This window comes from Antedon mediterranea, chromosome 6 (assembly GCF_964355755.1).
Source record: "Antedon mediterranea chromosome 6, ecAntMedi1.1, whole genome shotgun sequence".
NCBI classification, from domain to species: domain Eukaryota; kingdom Metazoa; phylum Echinodermata; class Crinoidea; order Comatulida; family Antedonidae; genus Antedon; species Antedon mediterranea.
The window spans coordinates 3,880,829-3,903,710 of NC_092675.1; the positions used below are offsets into that span (position 1 = coordinate 3,880,829).

Here is a 22,882-nt window from a genome sequence, read left to right on the forward strand (position 1 = left end):
CCGAAGAATCAATCAGAAACTAATTTTCCCAACATGCCATAAACTTCATCTTTTTCCAATCGAAATTCAAATAGCATCGAGTCAAAATCGTTCTTAACGAGTCGCTTTCGGATATAAAAACCAACACCAACTTAATTCAACTGATTGGATATAACACATTAAAATTGCATTGGACACAAAACTATTAATTAACAAAATGATAAATTGAAATTGAATTATCCAAAGGAAAGAAATCCATATATAGTAAACCAATGCCAGCCATTCAAAATACTTTTAGTGAGCGTTATACAGTGTGGCGTTTTTATAAATTACCATCATCACGTTATACTGACTCAGACGATATACATTTGTTTTTTATATATTGAAGGCACTAGCACAAAAGATGTGAATGAACCCTATTTTGTATTAGAAACAAAGTCATAGATATATTTGGGATCATCCAGTAGAAAAAAATCACATTAAGTTGGTAGATGGAGGGAGATATAGATGCATATAAAGATGGGAAAGAGAGAATAATTTTTATCTTCGATTTAAATTTTACCTCCTTCAAATCCTGGTACCACTCAGAGAAAAACGAGGAACCTTCTCAACTTGAGCTATTTGACAATCACAAATCAACATTTAATTTATTTTCATTCATAGGGTCGTTTATGGAGTTGGATAGGCAAGTGGTTCAGACACTTGACTCCCAGTCTACTTAGCTGTAAATGAGTACCTGGTTGAAAATACTAGGGAGGATAAGGCGGCGTGGAAAGGAACTGGCCACACTACCACATAATGCAGAGGCTTAGTACTTAGTTCCTAACAGCTCATTCCCTACGTCCAGGAAAAACAAATATTTAAGCATAAAATTGTACTTTCTTTGAAAATGTAAAAGCTAATATTATAATGTTGATTTATATAATGAGTATGTTTTACTTTATCATTTTAATTTAGAATTTTGCTTATATTTTTTGTATCTCTATCATCTCCAGCATTGAAATTAATTTGCCTTTTGATATACATTACGTACAAATTGATTTCTTAATACTTTGCCATTTACAGTAAGTTTAAATTGATTGTGGCTACTGAGGGCAGTATTCACTTTGAATTTATAATTAGAAATTTTAAAAAAGATTTGGATGGTAAAGTGTATTACAAATACCTGCCATAGTAACATGAAGTATTAGTACAATAAGGAATTTATAAAATATGGATTTTCTTCTGAGGTATAATAATGCATTTTGACTACAATACGATTATTTCTGTTGTTAACTTAAAACATTTGAAATCTTCCTGAGAACTTTAACTTTGTACCTAACTAAACAGTACATCTTTGATATTAAAAGAATAAAAAATAAATAAAAAAGATATTATCCTACTTAAATCAAACAATATAAAATACATATACACAATATTCATTAAAAAAAACACCCATTCCATCTTTGTTGACCCCTAGTTCACCCTGTGGATTTACTAATGAAAGTATATATACAGTACATTAATATTAATTTGAATTAAGTCACGGAGAGTTACATTAGTGTAAGCCTAATTTATTATTTCTAAGTTGAAGCATAATAATTTTGATATAAATTAATCTTTGCATATCTAATTTAAAATATATGACGGTTGGGTTTTCTTATTATTTATCGATAGAGGTTGATGATGGAACATCATCATATGAAATTAGCTTTGAGAATTGTAAATACCGATGGGGGTAGCGTAAGGAATTTCCCCTTCCCTTGATTTATATCGTTCTTATTTGTACTAGGTCCCTTACCAATTAGAGTAACCATCCCATTTAGGTACATTGGGACCAAATGAGTGGGAATTTTGTGTAAATTGACATTAAGGTTAAATTGGCATTGAAACCTTTGAGGTTAGGGAAGTAACAATGGTAATTAAAAAAGAAAAAAAAGGTGAAAGTGAAAATTGCTTATGAAATATAATATAATACCATACCATAATATTAATAATATACCATAAATATTGAACAAAATCATTTTCAATTTAATATTAGGTTTTAGGTTTCATTAAAATGCCTATTTAGCAACAGCAACAGTAAAACATAGTTTGCATTCAATCGATATGCTGAGTATTTTTGTGAGAGTCCCTAATGATCAGCTTCGGCTTGATGGACCACCCTCGTAAAATATTGTTGAAATAAATAATAAAAATAAAATAACATTATTTTATAACCATGTGGTCATCCCCAATCATTGCACTCAAACTTGCTTGCGATGGATTGAGGCACCTAACTTACTTTCATCAAAAACACATAGCGATTCATTAGACACTATGCTTACGTTCACATTTCTATACATTTAGTGATGTGAAGATGAGGGTTACATAATGATAAAATATGTTAATCAGAAAATATCCGAACTAACCGAAAGAAAAAGTTTGAGAAACAGAAAGTGAAACAGAACCTTGCATCATACACCAGTTATAAGACAAATAATATATTGAACCTCAAACGGAATACATAGTTTCTAATCTACTAATACTTATTTGTTTACGTATCCAAAAGCGAGTAAATTACAGGATGGATAAACTATTTAATAACTTGTTGTGCTTATAAACTAAGTATCATTTAAGGCTTGGGGAGTGGAGTTGTGAGTTACAATCCTGGCACTAGGTCAGGATTGAACCCTGGCACTATCTCAGGATTGAACCCTGGACCTTGGGACTGGAAAGCAAGCATGGTAACCACCAAGCTACAACTCCACCATTTCTAGATTTTACCATTTTCTTTTGCCAATGCATGAATATATAGACACCAAACATAATTACCTCAGAAAACTTTTGTTCCATGAATAAAAAGGCATGCATGTTACAAATTCCATGATCATTGCTTTCCCCTACCCCTATGCAAAATCTCTGTTCCACTCCTGCAATTTTCAAAAATAAAATACATTATACATTAATAATATTAATGTTGAAATAAGCATAATTTGTTCACATTAGCTTCATAGATTAGTAAATATTTAAGTTCATTATAAATATTTGAAGACGTATCAACAATTTATATCATTAAAGGTGTTGGAGTAAAACTATTTAGGATTAGTATGATAGGAATCGCACACCTATATGATGCAAAATGTCGGTTCCATCTATATAATGTTCAAAATGCGTAATAATATTCAAAGTGTTATAAAGGATGAAAATATAAGTTATTATATAAAATAGTATTATAGTTTTATTAGTGGATTAAATGAGATCAAACTATTAAATTGATTTTAAATCTGTAGGATGTATTACAAAAAAAGAAATTTTCCAATATATCAAATATATTTTATATAAAGAAGGTTTGAGCCTGATAAATGGTAAGTTTGTAAATTGTATGTAAATTATACCCAACAATATGTGATTATTCATCGCTGATAAGCCATTGCGATCTTGGGTTTAATATGTATGTAAATCAAGCCTTACACGTCCCAGAGTGTTGATGTTGTTTTTGATCAACATCATCGTGAAACGTTCGAAGCTTTGTACACGTTTGAAATTTCAAGCTTCAGTTGTTCCCAGTGTTGTCTGATAGCCGAACAGTTACATTAAATTTTGATCGATGCCTAGTTACTGCTATTATTACAATTATTAACGAAATGACCATTTTCAATTCTGTTGTTATTGTATCAAGCCTTCGGTATTGTAGCTCTTATCATTAAACTTGTGTTTTTCTTGCATTGTCTGCACAGGAATTTAAGAGGCTCTTCCAATCAACTCTCAATCAAAAGCTTGGACACTATTATGGGATGGAACGTGTTCTGATCAATATATACACCTTCACCAGTGATACGATTGCGTGTCACGGTAAATTTCCCCCGAGGCTGAAGAATTAGCTCCAATTTCGCACAATAGAGTATCCCACCATGAATTCCTGGCAACAAATTAAAATTGCAAGATGGTATATAATCGCACGAATATCATCATACGGCACATTAATAATGAAAAAATCAACTGAATAATCGAGAACCCAATTTCAATTCAATGATTTTTAATCTGGCGGCGGGGCGTGCAATGATTTAAATGTATTGTTATTTGCAGGATGCGATGTCAAACGAAAGGCTAAACTGAGATTATAGTAGAATAAGTATTATTACTGGCTGTAATGCCATATTTAATGGAGCATTAGTGCCATGAGGCAGACGCTGATGATTAAGAGGGCGAACTTATTGCATCAACAAAGACAATGATGTTGACATTTCAGATGATGCTTCGTAAAAGGACAAAAATTAAAGATATGTTTGATTATCTGAAGCATTTTTTTTTCATTTAACAGATTCATCTTTATACAATAAAAGGCTATTAAACCTTTAACAGATCTTTAATGACAAATTTACAAAATATTATCAAATTTTACGACAAATAATAATAAAGATTTGTGAAAATAAAAATTTTATAAGAATGTTTTGTCTTGATGCGAAATCATTTGAAAAATTAATATTTTTATAGATTAGCAGTAAATTAGATTGTGTACATTGTATTGAATGAGATCAGCGTATTTTAAATTAGTTGGAAGCTTTGCATGCCTATAGTGGTAGTATGGCAAGGTGGTAGTATGGTGCGTTGGTGGTAAGTATGGCAAGGTGGTGTTAGTATGGCAAGGTGGCAAGTATGGTATGGTGGTGGTAAGTATGGCAAGGTGGTGTTAGTATTGCAAGGTGGTAAGTATGGCAAGGTGGCAAGGTGGCAAGTATGGTTTGGTGGTGGTAAGTATGGCAAGGTGGTGTTAGTATGGCAAGGTGGTGTTAGTATTGCAAGGTGGTAAGTATGGCAAGGTGGCAAGTATGTTATGTTGGTGGTAAGTATGGCAAGGTGGTGTTAGTATGGCAAAGTGGTAAGTATGGCAAGGTGGCAAGTATGGTATGGTGGTGGTAAGTATGGCAAGGTGGTAAATATGGTGCGTTGGTGGTAAATAATGATAAGGTGGTGGTAGTATGGAAAGGTGTAAGTATGGCAAGGTGGTGGTAAGTATGGCAAGGTGGTGGTAAATATGGTAAGGTGGTGGTAAGTATGGCAAGGTGGTGGTAGTATGGTAAGGTGGTGGTAAGTATGGCAAGGTGTAAGTATGGAAAGGTGGTGGTAAGTATGGCAAGGTGGTGGTAAATATGGTAAGGTTGTGGTAAGTATGGTACGGTGGTGGTAAGTAGGGCAAGGTGGTGGTAGTATGGTAAGGTGGTGGTAAGTATGGCAAGGTGGTAAATATGTTAAAGTGGTAGTATGGCAAGGTGGTAAATATGGTAAGGTGGTAGTATGGCAAGGTGGTAAATATGGTAAGGTGGTGGTAGTATGGCAAGGTGGTGGTAGTATGGCAAGGTGGTGATAGTATGGCAAGGTGGTAAGTATGGTGTGTTGGTGGTAAGTATGGCAAGGTGGTAAATATGGTAAGGTGGTGGTAGTATGGCAAGGTGGTAAATATGGTATAGGTGGTGGTAGTATGGCAAGGTGGTAAATATGGTAAGGTGGTAAATATGGTAAGGCTGTGGTAGTATGGCAAGGTGGCAAGTATGGTATGGTGGTGGTAAGTATGGCAAAGTGGTAAATATGGTGCGTTTGTGGTAAATATGGTAATGTGGTGGTAATTTGGCAAGGTGTAAGTATGGCAAGGTGGCAAGTATGGTATGGTGGTGGTAAGTATGGTATGGTGGTGGTAAGTATGGCAAGGTGGTAAATATGGTGTGTTGGTGGTAAATACGGTCAGGTGGTGGTAGTATGGTAAGGTGGTAAGTATGGCAAGGTGGTGGTAGTATAGCAAGGTGGTAAATATGGTAAGGTGGTAGTAAATATGGTAAGGTACTGGTAGTATGGCAAGGAGGTAAATATGGCAAGGTGGTGGTAGTATGGCAAGGTGGCAAGTATGGTGCATTGGTGGTAAATATGGCAAGGTGGTGGTAGTATGCAAGGTGGCAAGTATAGTGTGTTGGTGGTAAATATGGTAATTTACTGGTAGTATGGCAAGGTGGCAAGTATGGTGCGTTGGTGTTAACTATGGTAAGGTTATGGAAGTATGGCAGGGTGGCAAGTATGGTGCGTTGGTGTTAAGGTGGCAAGGTGGTGGAAGTATGGCATGGTGGTAAATGTCATTTCTATCCATCATTAGGTTTAAAGGATGTTGATACAATTTCTATTTTCAATTTTATTTGAGAATTTATATGACCAATTCACTTTTGTAAAAGGTTAATTGGTTAATTTTTAAACTAGTGACCAATACACAACCAAATATAGTAACTGATCTCAATTTAATTTGAAGTGCATATTTTTTTAAATCTATACTTGTTATCATGTTGTCATTTAAGGAGAATAATAATATTGAAATTAGGCAAGTACGTTAATCGATTACTCCCCCATATATCTTTTCTACCAACTCCATTATCATCTGTCACCAGCATCCATGCAACTTGCCATCATCTTTATCTCTTAGCTAATTGCCTTACCTTAACATCTAATCTATCATCTTAATCAACGATCACTAATAATTATTTGTTAGAGATCCCGATTAGTGAGTTTCCCTATGTATACGAACTGTTTTGATAAACATTATTATTAAATTGAGACTAAACATATTGTTAAGTCTTTGCGCTCATCTGTATCGGATGTTTAAGGTCGTCTAAGATTACTTCGTGATTCAATTTGAAATTAAGCAACACAAGTTGATGCTGCGTTCGAACATAATTTCATTATCGTCTTCCATATGTCAAATTTTAAAACCTCTAAAAACGTTTTTAAATCATTTATATTTTATTGATATTATTAATTTTGTTTTGTTTGTTTTATTTTATTTGATTTCCACAAATAATACATAATATTATTTCTTTATAAATAATTAGTTATGTATAAATATAGATATTTTTGCACTGGAATCCTGAATTCTCTCCTATGTATAGGTATACAAAAGATAAAGCAAATAAATTAAAAGGCATAACAAAAAAAACAAATAACTATAATACCAAAAAAAAATACCAACTAGTTTGTCTATCTCTAAATATAAAAATCTAAAACAATATAAATACGTCTGTTTATAATTCATAATTCAGTTTCTCTAAAAACAATTGTCTTTAAAATAAATAAATACAAATATTTTCTTGCATTTCTAATAATTAATGTAAAAACGATTTTTTCTTTCAATCTATATGTATGCATATATTTCTATGTATTCATACAAACACTGATCAAAATGATTATTTAAAAACATTCAAAATCTGTTATTTGACATTTGAAAGCAAAATACTAAGTTTAAAGTTCAATATTGAAAATGCAGATCACGAACAATTTAAAACATTGCTAATAATTTAAAATTAGGCAAACGACTTAAAATTTTATAATCTGCAACCATTTCTTAAGGTAATTGCTATAACTCATGACAAAGATCCGTTCTGGTTTTAAGAATACACATTTTATATGGCCATTAATTAATGAAAAAAAAATCAAAATGTCCCTCCCAATAGCTAGCAGCGAATAACTCCACATAAGACAAATGGACCGCCAGTGCTAACCTTCTTTTTATGACCTTCTATAACAGAACATAAAAAAAAATTGCTTTCGTAACATAACAAATTTTAACCCAATGCAACATATATCTATTAGTATAAACTGCTTTCAAAATTCATTTCAACAGACTGAGCATTAAAAATAATTAAACATTGTACATGATATGTAATGAAATTGTAGCTTCGTGGTAATTATGTTATGGTTGCTTACCGATCCTAGAGTATTTGGTTCAAATCGTGGTACAATCTCCGTATTCTCATGGCCAAAACATTATTTAAACATTTTGTCGTTTAAACATTTAACCTATTCAAATGAATAACTAGCAAATTATAATAATTATTTTTTTTTTAATCTCTTATAATTGTATTAGATTTAAAATTATTAACTTTGTTCCACTATTATGTTATTGTGATTTGGGATGCAACATTTGAGGTATAATTTCTGCTATAAATAAAAAATCAACTGAAATTTGCCTAAACTTCATTTTCTTAGAATTTTAAGAAGCTGAGCATAATTGTTGTTAGAAATATATTTATTTGGTCTGTTCTTATTCTCTCAAACTACTAAATGTAAATGTATTCTCTAGAAAATGATTAAATTTGATCATGCACTCTGCCTATAGTGTTCAGTAATGAAACGATGTGACCCTTAGGGGAGAAGAATGTTGTTGAAAAGGTGTAACATCTAAGTCCACAGCACTCTGAAATAGCGCTATATAAATGTCATATTATATATTCAGCATAACAGGAGAACAGGATCCTATACTCCAATAGTTTTTCTTCAATTGTTTACATGTCTTTCCAAACTGTACCAACGGAAGAACAAGACAATGAGAGTAAGCATCTAGCCACAGGACATAGACACGATGGCACAGGCTAGGCAGGTTGCGCCTTCCAACACACAAGTGCTATTCATTACATTTATACCATCTATAGAACTTTGATGATCTCAGCTTACAATGTTATACGGCAGCGAGTGAGGTTGTGGCTCATCTGGTCTGCACGTGGACCTTTACCCTCAAAATCTAATCACAACATTTTACATATACTTGATTGATGATCCTGTATACTTCTGGTTATTCATGATAAAAGCCGAGGGCATCACTTTAGGCTGTTCTATATTCTACTTTCATTAGCCCTATTTAAGAATGTACACATATTTACGAAAGTAGAACATTCCTTACAGGTTGATTGGATATTACAAACGGTTCATCTTCTCTCGTTTTTTTGTTGGACACGTTCAAGAGGAAGCAATAAACGTGGAACATTGTCAGATTAAATGACTGTATAATTATATTATTTATTATGTATTATCTATCTATTATAACTGACCTACTTTCTACTTGTCTCATTATACTTAAACTATACTATTATCAATTTCAAGATACAGATTTGCAATATTGTTTGCTCGAGTTCGTGGGCAGGTTGGGATGGATTTAAGGCTGGTGATTAGTTGCTGATATTGAGAGAATAAACGGTATTAATTGTTATTATTATATGTCCATGTCGAATACTACTACTACTTTTGAGTTTGAAATAAATTATGTTACAGAATGACTTCATTGTACAACCAAAAAAAAACCCGGAGAAATTCTATCTCACACTATTAAATAAAATATATTGTACATAATTGATTGAAATTTATATTTATACTGGGTAACCTCTTCAGTCAAAGACTGATCTCCCAGAGGGCCCAGTTGGTGATCAGTGGCTGTGATGTACTAATACACCGGGGTAACCCCCTATTTGTCTCAAAAGATGTACTAGGTTCTTTAAAGTGCACACGAGCTAGATGTGTACACTGGACCTACGGTTTATAGTCCTTATCCGAGAAGACTCAGTGAGTGAGCCTCGAACCCCTGCCGATGTTATGGCTACGTAATTACGGTTCCACTGTCTTAACCGCTCGGCCACTCACTCGGCCACAATATCATAGAAACTCTGAAAGGTTGTTTGTTCATATAAAAACATTAAGTAGGAGATACTCCCCCATAAATGTCTATTCTCCAAGATAAACCTCTTATTTTAATTATTTAATTCACTTGCTTCCAGAAGTTAATAAAGTAAACTGGATCTTCCAATGAGGATTTACTTTTACATGTCACTGTTTTGAAAACAACATATTCCTAGAAACCCTTTTAATAAATGAAGATATATGTTACTGAATAAGATGCACTACACCATGTCTACGCAATCACTTAATAGGAAACATTCATTTGCTTGCTTATACTTTTATTGTTTATGTTGTGTCTGGATTGCTAATTTTTCACATTTAAAAAATATGATATAAACATATTAATGTTTTCTGTTCTATATCATTCTATTAATGTATAAAATTAAGTTATGTATATTAAAAAGAAATGGTTAAACTTGATTTACCTTGATTTAGTTTGACCTTTAGACTATAAACCTGTTAAGGTTTGTGAGTCCCTCTTTGAACATCTTGGTTATATGGCTCAAACTTTAGGTTGTGGGTTTTCCAGTGTGTTTCAAGATGGGTTTTAAAATTATTTATAGAGGATGCATTTACTATATGATATGGCAAACTATTCCAATCATTTACTGCAGATATTGAAAAGAATTTCTGTCTGTGTTTCGATTTACTATGAACTTTTTTAATTTTAAAATTGTGGCCTCTAGTTACAGTAGATGGTGCTAATTCAAAAAAGACACCCGGATTAACATTATCATACTTTTGTATCATTCTAAAAATCTGTAAGCAGCAAGACCTCTTTCTTCGAAATCCTAATGATGGCAGTTTCATAAAATTTCATTCGGTCACTATATGGTTGAGTTTTAATTTCAACAGCAAGTTTTGTGGCTCTTTGCTGAACTTTTTCTAAGAGAATAGAATCACCAACAAACTGAGGAAGACAAGCCGTACTAGAATATTCTAAAATCGGTCTAACTTCATCATACATTGTTAAATATATTATAACTAACTAAACTAAACAATTTAGATTTTGTATTCAATTCACATTTTATTTAGTCCTGGTTTATAATTACAATTTCAGTATATAATTGATGGAAAGGATTCTGCAATAAGAAGTTTACAATTCAGTTTTCGCAGGACACTTTTACATAAAAACAAAAAACAATAAAACACAACATAAATTAAATAAAAGTTAGAAAGAAACGACATTTCCTATATACATTTTAGTGTTGTTCATCAGCATAAAGCGATAAATAGTGTTTTTTAAAATGTTTTATTTATACGTTTACTTTTTTAAAAAAAATATTCAGTTTATTAACACCAATACTTGTATCTTTCCACAGGTTTGGTCCATACATTTGTATAAATTGTTGACTGCAAGTCAATCTCGTGAAGGGAATTTCGAATTAAGTTTCTGTTCTGAGGTTATGAGTAAAACTGGCACAGGAGAATTTGATCATTTTAACAATACTTTAAAATTAGCAATTGTAATTTATGTTTTTGTTTTATATTTGGCCAATTCCAGGGGAACAATACATCATGAAGGTTTGGTATCTATTAGTAGATGGCTAACAGAAGATACCAGGAGTAATGAACTAATAGTCTAATTAACTGAGGGAAAATCATCAATAAAAAGCTGCAAGCTAGCTATTAGGCACACAGAGTAACTAAATAGTGCATACATTGAAATGCACAGGAGAAATTACTTAAGTCTTGGTAAGTAGTTATCTCAAAGTGTTTCACGAAATGGACAATTCTAACGAGCCTCCTTGATACATTTATATGCGATGCCTAGAAGCAATGCTCCACGTATGCGTTATGGCTACAAATTGCTTCAACATCACGTTTGTTTTTGTGTGTTACTACTTCTTCTTGTCCGCTAATCATGGACGATTACATGAGGTCATGTGGTTAATAGTAGGATGTGTACAATTGGTTCAGACTTCTAGATAAGTCTTTACTTTGAACTTTTGACCTTTCAAATTAAATCTTTTCGTTACGCCAAAAACAAAAGCCGGCATACATAAAGACATGATTAAAGAATAATATATTTAAATATAGACTATGTATTTGAATAATTTTGTATTTAAGTTTGATGTGTGATAAAATTTTGTGTCTATCATTACACTACATTGTCATACTGTATTTGTAAGCTATTAGTAAACCATAATATGTTTTTGCATATAATGTACAAATATATAACTTCTATTCTTTCACCACTAATTAAAGATATTAAGTAAAACCACTATCAAGTGGACATAGCACCTTACGGATGCAACAAAATGTCACCCTAATAAGAGTTTCTTTAAATGTCCCAAAAAAGTGGTTCTATTGTAATTTTCATTTTTCTTGAAGACTTTTTTTAACTGTTATTAATTTCAATATCTAAAATGAAAACTACTTTAATATTACTATATGCTATGTATATTATTTACTACTTTCAATTATTTATCTAGACATATTTAATTTATTTATATTTGTTCATTTTTAAGTGTTAATTTTGTCATTTAAATCCAAATAATATATACCCACTTTTAACCAAAAGATTTATAACATTATTATGGCCTACTTTGTGATATTTAATTAATGGCTTTTAATATATTGTAACTTTTTACTTAATAGACTGCTTCTGTCTCTCACTCTATGATTTACAAATGCTCCACTGTATCATTATCTGTTATGGGTCCCCTTTCACCTAGTTCTCGTACAACGAGCTTTGGGCCAATCAAATTAACAATGTCTCTACCCTGTTTTGTTACTAGGCATTTTACCTACAGACCTACTTAATTTCTAGGCCGCCCTTAAACCTTCCTGCTAAGTCTGTTCTTCCTCTAATTACAATAAATTATCAAAACTTTATATGATTAATATCATCGTATATATAACAGATTAATACGTACATAGTTCAAGCCAATGGTGACAGTAGATCGGATGGAAAGTTCTTCTTCATACTTTCTCATATTAATGTTGAAAGCATGGCTGACCTATTCAACTGGTTCTGCCTAGTTAAATATAACAGTCGAATACCATCATGAAAATATTCTTCCTATTCAACTCATAAATATTCAATAGCTGTATCATGTAAATATGCTAGATCTATTACATTTTTTACCATTTAATTGTTATTATTCACAAAATATATAACTATAAAAATTTGAAGAAAAAAATTATACAATTGTAAACTTCAGAAAAATGAGTACTTAAGCAGGTTAAAGAATGGGAATGGGCTATGATATACAAGAAACTTTATTCGTCTTCTAAAAAAGATTATGATTTAAATAAATAATAAGAAGTGTAAAAAGTATACAGTTGAAAAAGACAAGTTTAAAATTAGTTTCAAAGAAAAAAAGATTAAAAATCCTAAAATGGCAAATTTAGATACCCATATGATATCTTGTTAATAAACAATCTTTTGATTAAAAAAAGATTTGTAATCTAACGTGGCAGAACCTGTTTAAGCATCATTCACATGTACTTTGAATTTTCATTACATTAGAAAAAAAAATGCAGTAAGTATTAAAAAACCTTGAACTTGTACCACTACAGCAGGCTTTACAATTCTTTTCTATCGTTTTACGATGAGAAATCTTTTTAACGACAAGATTTTATTTCTACTAATTTTCAAAAATTGTAAAAATAATAAAATTCTAAGAATTGATGAGCACATAGAATAGTGAATTAAAACGGAAAGAAAGAATTATATTTATTTATTCTGAAAATAATTTTAATCATGCAAAAAAATGCAAGCTTGTTCAGATTTCTTGTTTGTTTTCCATTTCATTCATATGACAGATTTTTAAGGTTACAATATTTATTTTTTATTTTTTAAATTTCTAATATGGCTGAAAAAAGATTTTTGCAAAAACTGATGCATGTTTTACAGAATTTGTATATATTTACTTCATGTATTTTGTCTTAAGCATTCGTAAAATTAAACTGGTGCGTGCGTAAAATTCTGCTGTCTATGTTTACTCTGTCTATACGATGGGTTAGAATATAATTAAGTGAAATCAGGTATTGATATAAAACAGTAGCCGGAGGATTGTTTTAAAGAAAAAACTAGGTTGCGATCATGTAGATATGTATAATAAATAAAAAAGATGACAGAATGCACATTACAAATAAAATGTAGGTGCTCAATTTGACATTCTTTCAGTTAAATTATTTAAATTTTGCTATACATTTTTTTGTATAAATAGTAACTTGTTAATATTATTATTATGTAGTAATATAAATAATATTTGTATTGTTAGTAGTATTCTACTCCATAATAGTATTATAAATAACAATGATAAAAGATAAATAAATAAAAGCCTTAAGCTAAAGCACCACCCAACAGAAACATACTCCTATGTAGAGTGGTGCTACCATAAATATTTATATAAACATTACAATAATACAAATTATTTATTTAGTGCTACAGTAGATATCATTGTTATTAGTTATTATTTTAATTTCGTTTGATGTATTTATTTTACATTTATTTATTTTAAAGAAGACAATACTATTTCTAAATTTAATCATAAGTGAATTGATAATAATTTGAATAAAAATGTTATATTTAATAATTAATTTGTAGTTTTCTCATATATATTTAGCCTTTTAGATATATTTTTGGAAACTAAAAAACTTTGAAAAACAAATAATAATATAATACTTGTGTTTAATTGTTGTTTGTATTTATATAATTAAATAAAAAGAGTCGATAAAAATCATATTTTAATATAAAGTATAGCATAAAATATAAATTTTGAATTGTTTAAAATTATAAGAATCTATTACACAATTTGTAATTATGGTTAAAAACCTTTGCAATGTGAAAATCTCATAATTTGTCTTGCATGAATATACTCATCCATTTTTCATTAAAAGAAGCTCTTTCGGGTGTTTATACAGTCACAGTAAGCCTTAAGGAAGATTTAAACCTCCGACCTTACAATTACGCTGGAGTGTAATGCTTAAGAGCCGCGCATTTACGTATAACGTTAAGATTGGAATTATACATCATAACATCCCATTTCAAATATTAAAAAGGATGAAATGTTTATATAATGTTCGTCAAAGGTGGATTTGTAAAAATAATTTGTCTAAATAAAATGCAACTGAATGAACTTTGTGAAAGTTCACCAAGATGCTAGCTAGAAAATATTTCAACCATTTTAGAAAATTGAATTTCATTTTATTAAAATGAACTTTATCAAGTTATTTCAAACTATGTGCTCAGAAATCAAATGTGATTATTTAGTACAAAGTTATAATAGCTTAAAATTTTAAAGTGAATCATTTATTAATACACTTTCTACTGATATATACTGTAGACTCCTTTTGTACCTGCTGTATGTGGCATATTTATGTCTTCTGATATTTTATCTTAAATAATTTAATAAATAAAAACGTTCAGTTCAGTGTACAGTTTTATATATAGAGGGAAAAAATAAATAAATACAAATAAAAGCTTCAATTTCAGTTTTTATGTCTAGTTTTATCTTTTGGTGACATATGTAATAAAAATATGTAATTATTTAATGTAATATTACCTTTTATGTTGTGTTACAATGCTGGTCTTCAATTAAAAACCACTTTGTAATAAGACTTGTCTTTGGTAGGTTTGGTCACTGCTTAGAATCACTTTCTGAACCCACAACCTGCCATAGAGATAGAGTTAATAGTAAATGGTTAGTAAATATTCGCATGTTATGTGGATTTAATGCAAAAGAATACAGGCTTCACTTTTGAGGAAATAAGGTACATTATTAAGTCCGTCAAAAAAGCTTGATAGATATTTACTGTAGTTACATTAAAAGGAATGAAATATACAAGAATTATATATTTCAACAATATATTAAAATAAATTGTTGACAACAGCAAGTAAATGAATATAGTGCATTGTTTGTGTGGAGTAATGAAACACAACCATAACCTAGTTTCACTTTAACAAACTAGTTGTTTATGAATATTCAAGTAAATGTTACATTAATTGTAACTATGTTTTGAAGTAAGTAGGCTAGTTTATCATATTATATTTGATGTTAAATGATAATGATACATATTGATTTTCTCTGTAGTGTAAATTATTGTAGTAAAACAATGATTTACTTCTATATTGTTTAAAACATCATCAAAAGATTGGGAAGCTACTGTAATACTCTGATTATATATATATATTAAATGAGAGGGTTTGTGAAAATAATAATTATAATTTCAGGTCCTAACTTGGAAAAAAATAAATATGAGGAAAATGTATTATAAGAGAGCTATTAAAAAAAAGAAAAATCAAATACAACCATAGAAGGCGCTATTTTAAATTATCAAGAATCAGCATCTATAGTAAACAATGGGTATGTCTGGTACGTGGTACAGTATGCTGCCGTGAATTTCATCTATAGTTATCCAAAAGGGATCAAGAGAGCATAAATTGTAAATTGTTTTAAAATCATTATAATATATTCAAAATAATCAAAATAAATTGCACCAAAGAACTCCTGTCATTATATGAAGATTTAGGTCTATAATTTACTACTCAGTTTATATATGTAGTTTGGGGTAGACCATGGATAGACTTAGCAGGTTTATCCAGAAAGTTTGAAGAGATGAAGATGACCATATACGATGACATAATTTAGTTTCCTAGAGTTCTCATTCCCCCCTCCTCATCCTCTCTATATGCTTTTCATTTCGGTAAGCATAATGTTTGTTTTGTTTCAATTAAGGGAGGTGCATCCTAAGCCTCCTAGAACAATCCTAACAGAATAATTGATTTCTTTATAATCCTATTGTCCATTTGAAGCTGATTACCAGCTGGTCAGCTGTTCAGTCTTAAAGTTTACCTATTATAAATGTTATTATTACACACATCACTGAAACAACATGAAAAATAAAAAAATACTTTATCAACAAAATTAATTAGGCAAATGGAATTGGTTACATTACTGAGTAATCTTCAGATACATAGACATTTTTTTTCTCTTTCTTTACCCTACACAGTAATCTTCTATAAAGATACCTTTCATTTGAATTTTTGTGTTTGTACTTTAAGTAATATTATTGTACACACAGTAATTAGTGAATGTAATTGCTATACCTATAACACTGATTGAGTATAAATAGATTTCTAAGAACTCCGAATCAGTATTGTAATGTTGAAATGATTGAGGTATTGATTGGTGTATTATTTTTCATAAATTAAAAAAAAAAGATTTCTGAGAACGAGGAATCAATTATAGTATCCAAATGTTAATGATAATAAAGTATTATTTGTACGGTTAAACTTGGTTCCCACTAGGACACGACGTAAAAGCGTGCTGACCAATGATATGCGACAGTTCGAATAATTCATCACTTTTCATTGGTCAACTCACTTACGTTGCGTTACGTCCTTGTGTTGCATCTCTACTGAAAACCAAGCATCATTTTCTCATAATTTTTCAATATAAAAAAAAAAAATATAAGTTGGAGAATCAATTATTTGAGATATTGTATTCATGTAAATGTTAAAAACTATGATATGATGCAGAATAAAACAGAGCATTTTAATGTAAAAATTAATTATTAAGAAATATATTGTATTGTTAACAATTAAGAAAGTTACAAAAAATAAAAGTTATCCGCTATTATAATGCGGAAAAGCTAATAAATTTCTTAAGGCAAAATTAACAAGAGTTTATAATGTGAAAAGTACATTGTACTCGTATACTGAAAACTTTAAATACATTTTTAAAAAGTAATTGTTTATATATTCTCGGGCTCATTAACATTTAACCTAAAGGCATACGGATTTCTTGTATTACTAATATCACAACAATTATTGTATATTAAAATATTATAATTATGAAATAAATTATTTCAACCACATCTTCCAGGATTTTAATTTCAGAATTTGGCATAGTCACAAATGTAACATACATTTATTTGTGAGCATGTGCAGAGGTTTGTCATGCTCTATTGCATTCTGGTTTTTGGTGCTACAATACGGTTATAATTGGAAAATCCCTTGAAAATTATGATGAGATAATGATGATAATATTTGAAGAACAGATAATTAACAAAGCGGCAGGATTGAATAGTTTCTCATTTAACAACCAAAAATGGTCGATAGTAAGACAGATGAAATTGATCGGCCATCAAAAAACCTAGGGCCAGGATTATAGACATATAGAAATTGTAAAAAGGCTTTAAAAAAGCAATAAATATTAAATGTACATCATTCAAGACACAAATAATAATCAAAGATTTGTCATAATTCTTAGTCATAGACACTTAATATAGTAAACTTATTTACATCCTATAATATTGTATAAATATGCATGTGTCTATTGTTACCATTTTTGTAAATTTGTTTCTCTGCAAAGAGGATAATACACAAAGTTTAATATTAATTTAGTTTTTTTCAATATTCTATATAATTATGTACTTATTCTTTTTTTGACCTTAAAAGATTAATTGAAAACAAAAATACAAATATCATATATAGTGTTGATTATCCTTGTATAATTCTAGCAATTTCATTTATTTTCCATAATATTCAAAATAAAACAAGTAGATCAAATCTTTGATATCAAAATAAAATAGTATAACATGGAAGGATGCCTTTATAGGACAAAATTTCACTTAAGCTAAGGCCACCGGTGAAACTAATATACCCCTATCCCTCCCGTCTTCTTATTTTACACATTCCACTATAAGCCCACAAATCATAAGACAAGAGCAAGAATACACTGTCAGACTTCTATTTCCCGTAGGAGCCTATATCTAACCCTGCAATATTGCAATAATTAGCTATAAATATTAAAGACATCTTTCGATCTATAATCATAATTTTCTGGTCCAATAATTCATCACCTCACTGATGAGACAGCATAGGTGTTGAGCAGGCAGAATAGTAATAACAAAGGTCTCATCGGATTCCATTACCAATTATACCACATTTTTTCTTTGTACTGTAAGGTATCAATTGTTAGTAATGTTTCATACATACATTTTTAATGTTTATGAATCATTAGTTTTAGCTAAAGAAGCTCCGCTAAATTTCTTTCTGGTCTGTTTTTACTTGGTAGTTTATTTAGCTAAAGCTTGGTTCTCACTAGCGACGCAACATAATGCAATCTACGTAACGTAAGCAAATGCCCTTCTAATAATTGTGTTTGCTCCCACCTGCGTGAAATCAAACCAGCGATGTTTGCAGCACTATTGCGTCGTCGGTTCCCACTTGTGATTACGCAATACAACACGTAAAATACGTCACTGCGTTGTGTTCTAGTGGGAATCAAGCTTTACTGTTTCTTAGAATAGTTTTAAAAAGCCACATTTGAAGCATAACTAAAAAAAATGCTAAATTGTATCATACATTGTATAATTAATTAATTAGCAAAAAATAGATTTTTAATATAAGAAAAATAAATGTTTCATATAAGTAAATATATTTAAAAATATATTCTAAAAATTCTGAATTCAATGAAAACTGAATCAACTTCACAAGACGTTGCCATTGGCAACGGCCGTCTGTTCAATTTGCATTATCACTGGTCGAAAACAAAAGAAATCGCTAGCCACTCTCACAAGTCAGTCTGATATGTCAAGAAACAATGAACGGACAAAAGAAATGTAATCTGTGCCAAGAATCATTGGTTGAAAGTGTCCAGTGAAGCGGCTAACATACTTTCTTTGCTTTGTTTCTTGTCAAATTGATTGTTTACATTGGTGTTTTTTTCTTTAGTAGGTTATGTTTGTTTTGTTCTTGAAATCAATCAGTCTAAAATAATGCCAACACATTACCTGTCAAAATCTGTTCACAAGGTGTAGACTTTAATCCAGACTTAACAATAAAACTACACATATTTAATTTAGAAAATCTAGAGATTATCTTTTTACTAATAAGAACTAATCAAAGTCTGGTGATTTTATTTTCATATTTTGTTTTGCATGGTTGTTTTACAACATAAATGTTATAAATGAAAAGATCAAACAAAAATACATAATAAAAAATAAATAAATATAGTCATATCCAAAATTAAAATAAATAAATATAGTCGTATCCATTATTGCAAATCTCTACTTTTAAATGTTTTGTTGTTGTCTTTTCTCCAACATCTCATTATAATTAAAATCTTCATGGATGATTTACTTCTACTGTTAAATACATTTGATGGCAACAATAGTCATTATTCAAAGAAATGGTAATGTTAAAAACAAACAAAACAAATGTAATTATCCCAAGAGAAAAAAAAATGTTGTGTTTTGTCTGGAAATCATATACAGAACTTTCTATATAAAGGTTTTATTTCTATAAATGTTTATTTTGACAAAAAACTAATTTTGATCAATTTAATGCTGTTTTAAAAACCTCCCACATAAAAAGTATGTAAATTGCATATATTAAAAAGCTTTACAATTAGAAACTTCAAAACGTTTTTATTCATTTAAGTAACTAAAAAAGTATGGAGTGCAGATTTTATTACTAACTCAGAAGCTATAAAAAATACATTAATATAAAATGACATTTAGTAGCCTACATAGATATAAAATAAAATTGAATATTTTAAATATAAAATACTATTATGCATATTTAATATTATATAACACCTATATAAATTCCTGTCATTTGATTGGACGAATGTGGGTCACATGGCGTGCAATAGTACGCACTATCGTTAAATAGTACTTTTTGAAACATTTTTGTGTACGAAAAAAAAACGTCTAGATGTTATATAAAACAAATAATGAATGTTTTGTATTCGTGTAATGGTACAAATAATGGCACTTGGTGAATGATGAAAGGTTATATCAACTCGGCTTTGCCTCGTTGATATAACCTTTCATCATTCACCTCGTGCCATTATTTGTACCATTGCACTCATAAACATTCATTATTTGTATACTAGGCATATTGAATAGTTCAAATGTATAATAATGAATATTACAATAACAATGAATATAACAATGTATAACAATGAATATAACAATGTATAACAATGAATATAACAATGTATAACAATGAATATAACAATGAATATAACAATGTATAACAAAGAATATAACAATGAATATAACAATGTATAACAATGAATATAACAATGTATAACAATGAATATAACAATGAATATAACAATGTATAACAATGAATATAACAATGAATATAACAATGTATAACAATGAATATAACAATGAATTTAACAATGTATAACAATGAATATAACAATGTATAACAATGAATATAACAATGAATATAACAATGAATTTAACAATGAATAACAATGAATATAAAAATAAATATAACAAAGTATAACAATGAATATAACAATGTATAACAATGAATATAACAATGTATAACAATGAATATAACAATGAATTTAACAATGTATAACAATGAATATAACAATGTATAACAATGAATTATTTTGATCAAGATAAGGAGTATGTGAAAGTGCCTCTTTAATATGAAATAACAAATACTATATTTCCTTTATCAACACAGATGGTTTTTGAAAGACATATTTCCATCGACATTATAATCTGTGTCCCGCCCCTTTCAGCCTACCACCAACAAACAATAAATCATAGCATAACAATTGTAATTTGATTAATATCAAAATAGCATTGTAACATTCACACTTCTTAATATGTTACCATTTTTGTGTGAAGAATTTTTCACTAATACATTCCCACACACTTCAAATGATAAATTATGTGAACGATCTAACGTGCACCATAGAATAACTTGATTTAATTTTGAATACATTGTACAAAACTGTGTCAATTATAGAAATGAATATAAAGAAAATAATTAAACAAACTAATATACATCAATAACTAAATAAAAATGGTTTTCAAGATCAAACCATTGATTTACAGACAATAGTGGCCTACAAGTTATTGATTAATTATTGATTATTATACAAATAATAATAATAATGTTTATGAGTGGAATGGGGGGATATTTTCATTAATTAATGAATTTAACTGCTTCTAATAATACATGGATCTTGTATGGCACTTAATGCACAAAGTCTGTATAAGCCTTGTCTACATTATCAAACTCTAGGTGCCAAAAAAATGTCATCTGCCCATATATGGAAATGATGATGTCATTTCACATCACACTAATTTGATAGTGTAGACAGAGTTTAAACCCTATATTACCCCCATCATTTTTTTGGATCAAGCACGTCTGGACACATATTCTCATAATGTTGCAGTTGTTTTGTTATCTATACCAGGTACAGTACCCAATTGTACACCTGGGTGAAGAAAGGCAAACATAAGAAAAGTATTTTGCGATGTGGCAAGCCTTAGATTTGAACTGACGATCAGGGCCAATAATGCCTTTAATAGCTATACTCAATGCAATTGAAATAGTACACCTCTTAGGAAACAAAATGTATACAAATGCTAATATTTTCTAATAATTCAAACAAATTTTTGATTAGAAAAAGTGTATCCAATTACATGTAATATTTATAGAATTTTTATCAAATTCTTGTACTTATTTGACAGTAACATAAACACAATATTTTCTGAGAATTAACGCAAAGGTCAACAATGGAAATCAGATATAATTACTGAAAATTATATAATACTAAAAAAATCAATGCAAACTGTTTGATTATCAAGAACTTAATCCCAAATGGAATAAATCATTCTATAAATATATTGCATTCTGAAATGTGTTTTAGATTAAAGAATAATACTGCATTATAATATCCACATTCATATAAAGATAATAATAAAAAATATAAATGATTATAATAATAATAATAATATCAAAAAATATGTTGATTTCATTTCCCAATGCAAACATGTTTCTTTTGTCATGAACCAAACCCTTTGTCTGTGATTTCATGGCACTTAATAATAATAATGATGATGATAATGATGATGTTGATGATTATGGTGATGATGATAATGTTGATGACGATGATGATGGTAATGAATGATGATGATTATGATGATGATGATGATGATGATGGTGATGATAATGAATGATGATGATGATGATAATGATGATGGTGATGATGATGGTAGTGATAATAATGATAACGACGATGATGATGGTGATGATAATGATGATAATGAATGGTGATGGTGGTGGTGATGAGGATGATGATAATGATGTTGGTGATGGTAATGATGATGGTAATGAATGATAACGATGAATGATGATAATGAATGATGATGATGATGATAATGATGGTAGTGATAATAATGATGATGATGATGGTGATGATAATGATGATGATGGTGATGATAATGATGATGATGATAATAATGAATGATGATGGTGATGATGATGATGATGGTGGTGGTGATGAGGATGATGATAATGATGTTGGTGATGATGATGAATGATGATGATGATGATGATAATGATGATGGTGATGATGATGGTAGTGATAATAATGATAACGACGATGATGATCGTGATGATAATGATGATAATGAATGGTGATGGTGGTGGTGATGAGGATGATGATAATGATGTTGGTGA

General features: G+C 29.8%; 1 long non-coding RNA gene across 2 annotated transcripts in view; it reads right to left on the reverse strand.

Moving 5' to 3' along the window:
• The window catches only part of LOC140051419 (uncharacterized), a 61,937-nt gene that overhangs the window by 13,434 nt on the left and 25,621 nt on the right, over positions 1-22,882 (reverse strand). For both annotated transcript variants that reach the window (XR_011845519.1, XR_011845520.1), the window contains exons 2-3: positions 14,940-15,047; positions 2,773-2,870 (exon numbers count right to left, since the gene is read on the reverse strand). This is a non-coding gene — a long non-coding RNA (uncharacterized lncRNA). The remainder of the gene's footprint in view (positions 1-2,772; positions 2,871-14,939; positions 15,048-22,882) is intronic.